Source organism: Humulus lupulus, chromosome 5, assembly GCF_963169125.1.
Source record: "Humulus lupulus chromosome 5, drHumLupu1.1, whole genome shotgun sequence".
Lineage (NCBI taxonomy): Eukaryota > Viridiplantae > Streptophyta > Magnoliopsida > Rosales > Cannabaceae > Humulus > Humulus lupulus.
In genome coordinates, this window is record NC_084797.1 from 81,736,122 (window position 1) to 81,742,141 (window position 6,020).

A 6,020-nucleotide genomic window follows, 5' to 3' on the forward strand; every position below is an offset into this window, starting at 1 on the left:
AATCTCGTCCGAGCCCTAGCGTGCACCTAGTCACAGCCATAAATTAGAACCACCACTAAACTTCAATTGCGTAACCTAACCTCGGGACCAATTCCGAACCCTCGGGAAGCCCTAATTCCACCAAATGGGGTGGTGGAATCAAACCCCGAGCCCCCGGGCAAAAAGTCTAAGAAAATACCCAAAAATCTACTTCTGGAGGCAGGGTAGTGCTAAAGCACCACAAAGTGGGCACTACAGCACTACAAGCAGAGACAAAAGCCCCCCAGGAAGCCAGCATAGCGCTGTAGCGCTACAGTGCTACAAACAGCAATCTTCAACCTCTGGTTTTCTCCTTCGAATTTCCTCGAGCCAAAACTCCCTAAAACCCCTCCAAACCTCAACCACACACCAAATTGAGCCTACCATCCTCTACATCTTCTCCCACATAGCCCAACAACATAAAACTTAACCACATGCACCATCAAACAAAGAAAACAAGAATTGAACTCAAAACTTAAGAACTCATCAGAAAACCAGAATCAACCCAACAACTTAGATCATCAAGCTCAGAAATTCTTACCTTTAATGGGGAATTTGACCCTTAGGTTTACCTTAGTATCCTTCTAGCCTTTAGCTCCTCAATTCTTCAAGCTCAAACCCCTTAACTTCCATTTAAAAAATCCAAATTCAGAACTCAAACTCACTAAAACTCAGAAATCTCAACATAGCTTTAAACCTTACCTTTATTTGGGAATTAACTCCAGCTAACCCTCTTGATTACCTCAAGAACCAAGGTCCCAGCTCTAGCCTAAGCCGCCACTGAGTTACAGCTTCAGAAATCCTCAAGGAATGGTGAAGAATGGGCAAACCGAGTGGAGGAGAAGGAGGTAAGCTCAAGTGTTCTGTTTTCTCTTCTTTCCTTCTTCTTTTCTCTTCTCTTAGCTTCTAATACTTTCTAAAAATTCCACCAAGTCTATAAAGGTAGAATATCACTTATCCTCTTTTAACCACCTAAAAGACCATTTTTCCCTCCCATTAAAACCTAAGCCTTAAAACATTCTGAGGGCATTTTGGTCATTGCTCCCAATTCTCGCTAATTCCTCAAGTGTCCCTAATAATTACCGCTTAAACCCCGACTCCTAGCTAATCACCAATTATTTCCCTTAATGCCAAATAGTCTCCAATATATTTCCCAAATTCCCAAAAATACCCCCAGGCTCCCCCGAGCCAGGTATAAATCCCCACCGTGACTTTTTCGCTAAACCGCTCACTAGGATCGCCTCGAGTCACAAGCTGCAAATATATCCACATAATAATGTGGTCTCAACAATTTATCACAAATAATTACATTTATGCCCTCAACAGGCCAAAATTACGAATATGCCCTTTTAATCTAATCAGGGACTACATGCATACTAATACACATAATCATGCATCTCATATATCCAAATAATCATATAGGCATGGTCATCACATAATCATGCATTTAATCATTTAAATCACGCATAAACCAATTATACCTTCCCGACACACTAATCAAGGCCCTTAAGCCTTATTAGTAATTTTGGGTCATTACATGAGTAGTTAACCAATTGATAGGTCTAGAATCCATGCAAAAGTCACACATATATCTCATTACATAATATCCACACTCAATATTCGATGGTTGTTGAGGACACTACACAAATTCATAAAATGTAAATGACAAGATAAAAAGACTTTGATAATTTAATTTTTCAATACAATATTATATTGTAATATTTTAAAGTAATTATCAAATGTAATATATATTATGTGACATTATTTTATAACTTACCTTTATAGATTTCCATGTAATACTAGACTATTTTGGTTCTTATTTTTGGAGGTATTGTAGTAATAAAAAACCCTAATAAAGAAATAAAATATTTAATAATAAATTTAAAGTAAAAATTAAATAAGACTAATCTATAGCACTATTTAACTTACATTGCCATTAGACTTTTAATTTCGTTACGTGGGGGTAGTCTAATTGGATCAAGCCAATAACATGTATCACACAATGGATCAATTATTACTAGCATCCAATGATATCTGCTGACCATAAAATACGATATTGTATATAAATTAATATATTGATAATGTAATTAGTTAAATAATTTTTTTTTACCCAATATAAATAGAAAGCAACCAAAATTGTCCTGTTTCTGTGTCTTCCAAGCGATTTACCATTGATATTGCTTTTTGTGTTTGACACGAATCCAAAGCCAAAGTTGGATGAAATAAATGAAAATATTGTGCTCGATTTGCTTTTTCCGACTTTCGATGTAAGATCCTAAATATTACAATTGAATTTCTAAGACAAATAATGTTATTTTGTGCATGAGAATTATGTGAAAGGTGTTATCCCCAAAATTTCAGTTCGATGACGTGGCAATCAAAAGTGACAAGTGGCAATGCATGGTCAGTAAATGGCACATTAATAGTCAATAAATGTATTGGTTCTTCGGAGTTGTGATATTACTGGTCATGAAAATTATTTATCTGGTTTGGAAGTGATTTGACCGACTAGGTAGAATTTTTGTCCGACCGGTAAAGATTTTTGACTGACCAGTAAAATGTTCTGGCCGACCAGTGGAGTATTTTGACCGACCAGTCATTTGTTTTGCCCGACCAGTAAAGTGTTTTGCTAGACCAAATATGTCATGCTAGACCAGAGATGTGTCATGCTAGACCAGAGGTGTGCTAGAGGAGTGCTTTGCCTATGCCGACGAGAGGGGCTTGCCTATGTCGACCGGTGAGTTGATGGATTTGGTTGGTTCGCGGATCAGAATCTCAAAAGTTACTGTCTAGTGACTCTTCAGAAAAGCCTCAGTAACAGCTTAAACTCGAATCATTCTCAACTGCCGCGGGAATCTCTTAGATATACCGGAATAATAGCTATATTATTGTAATTTAAATTCATTTATATTTTATTAATTAAAGTCTGTTGGAAGAACCAAGGACCTGGTCAAAGGGATATATCTGATGTACGATCCTTGAGCCTATAAATAAATGGCTCATGGCATCATTTAAGGGGATCTGATCTTTGGAGACTGAGAAAAACTCTCTAGTTTTGAGACTTTGGGATTGTTACTTGGGGCATTCTTGGGGCATTTTCTAAGAGAGCTTAGAGAGAGAAAGCTTGTATTCTTTAGAGTGAGAAACTCTGTATTTTTCTACTTACACTTGAGAAACTCAGTTGACACAGGTTCATTTGATCTTAAGTGTAGATCTATATATCACAACTCCAAGTGGATTAGGCTATTACCAATAAATTGGGGTTGAACCACTATAAAATTATCAGTGTCGTATTTTCTCTTGAAGGTTTACTGTAGTTTTGAAGTCTATTCGTCATTGGTCAAAATCGTGGTCAACAAAAGGTATTTCTTTTTTACCTGATCCAAAATGTTATACAAGGAGCTCCAATCTCTGTCATGGTGCCAAGGTGAATCACATCTTCAGGTGAAATAAATAAGTATTGATCACTATCCAAAATTTCTGGGTCCATGGCAATATGAAATGTGTGTGAAGGTTCATAAAGTTGAACAACTAGTAATACAGCTTTTACACTCTTTGGAGCATCCTTGGGCATCTCAAATTGAATTGGAGATTTTTGCACTTCCTTTAAACTTGTGGAGGATGTACTGAGAATTTGTGAAGAAGAGAGTTGATCTTTTCCTTTAGATGGCTCTAGTTGCGGTGAAAGGCTATATTGTTTATTATGAAACAAAAGATAAAATTAATAATTGATTAGAAAAAAACATCATAAATTATATGTAATATTGGATTTAAAATTTAAAATTTAATGAAACCATTGATGGAGGTGTGATTTGTGACTCTAATGTTCTTTGTTCTAATAATCGACTTTGTTGTGATTCGTAGAACTTCTCCATATTCTCTTGAATAATTCTTGAAATGTTGTTATCTTGTTCGTTTTTAAGATCTTCAACGATTTTCTCTAATTTCTTCAAACATTCATCTTCAATCTCTTCACGTTTGGATGATAACTGGGTTGACATCTTCTTTCCGGGTATAGGACCAAAACCTCGTAACCAACCATATTTTTCTTCGCCTAAAACTTGCATGTATATAGCAGCCTCATCCACTACTAGTAACAATTAATAACTCTACAAAATAGAGTTATTTTACCACTTTTTATGTGCTAATTGTTGCTTAATTCTTGAGTTTTTAATTGATTTATTAAGTTTTTAAGTAATTTTGGATTTATTAGGTTTATTTTGATTTTATATTGTTATCCCAAAAATCAGAAGCGAATGACATGGCAGGTATTAATTACACGTGGCTGACACCTGGCAGAATCTGTGTTCGACAATCGACCAGGAAGATATGCAGTATCATGCGATTAGTTTCTTTATACGACCAGCCTGGTCGTACGCACATTATACGCGGAGGAAATCTTAGGCAGTTATGATGGAATTCGAAATTATCTCCCATGATTTCCTGAGTATCCGACTATTTAGGAAAGAATATCTGTAACAAATCAATGTAAATCTTCTCTGAGCTTATAAATAGGAGAAGAGGGCTCAGGGAAGAGGGATCTTTTTTCTTCTCTTATATCACTTGAGATTAGAGTAATCAAACTAGCTATATTGTATTGTTCTTCAGAGGTGGGTGAAACTCATTGAACCCGAGTTCTTTGATCACTCCTTTGGATCTTATATCAATAACAATCTAAGTGGACGTAGGTTATTACCAGATCCTGGGGCCGAACCACTATAAAATCTTTTGTTCTTATTACTTTCGTCATCACATTCTTTTCAACGTATTCATCCACGTCAAGCGTATTTTGACTCCGTGTTAGTTGACTAAAATCAGGGTCAACATATATATTTTTGTGTGTTTTTATAGTTATTTTGTTGTAAAATATTGTAGCTAATTATTTAAATTATTGTTGTTTAGTTTGGGTAAAAAAATGTTGTTTTATTGAAACTAAATGTTAAATATAAATTAAGTTATAATTAATATTTTCAAAGAATTAACTTGATTGATTTTATAATGAAAATGTGTTATTATGATTTATTTTATGTTTATTTTGTTAGGAAATTTGGTGTATTTTTGTGCTTAAATGACAAGGATAGAAAGCTAAAAAAGAGAAGGAAAAAGTGGCATTTTTGGAGAAACAAGACCCACCAGCAAAGGCCCAATGCCTGCAGCCCAGCTCCAGGCCCAATTTTAATCCAACACTCCTTCCTTAGCCGTTCAGCACCTCCAAGCAATCCCCAAACTCTCCAACAGCTGCTGATCATTATTTCTCCAGCCAACCACCAATCCACGTTGCCTCCAGCTACATCTCAACAACTCTCTTAGCCGCCTGCTCCTTCACCAATCAAGGCCCGCCTGGCCTCCTTCTTGGGCCGCACCAGCTGCCAGCTCCCCAGGCCCAACAACCTGGCCCATTTCCTCCAGCCAGCACCCATTCGGCCAGCCCCAATATCTCCACCAAAGACACCCAGTTGCAGCCACGCCTGGGCTCATCTGCCAAAACAGCCGCCAGCAGCCAACATGCTGCCATTTCCCCACAAATTGAGCCCAACAAAATGCTTTTGTACCCTTGTCCCCTTTGCCAAAAATACCACTTTTTACCCAACTTTCTACACATTTTACCCCAAAACATCATTATTTCACCCTATAATTTACCCCTATTTGCCATATTATAATTAATTTAATCAATTTAATTATTTTAAATTGACTATTTTAATGCCCATTTTTTGGCTATAAATAAAGGAGTTTGGTGTCAATTTTGGAAGAGGTTACCATACCAAAAATTCTACACATTTCAAAACCTCTATTTTCTCTTCATCTTCTTCTTCTTTTTGGTTATTTTCTATGTATTTTTAGAGGACAAATTTGGGGGTTTCTCCTCCAAATTTTTCTATCTATGTTTGTAATTTTTTTGTTTGTATTTTCTATTCTAGTTATGAGTTTCTAATCTTTTTAAGATTATTAAGGTGATGATGAAACAATATGTAACTAGATAGTATTTATTTTGTATGTTGATT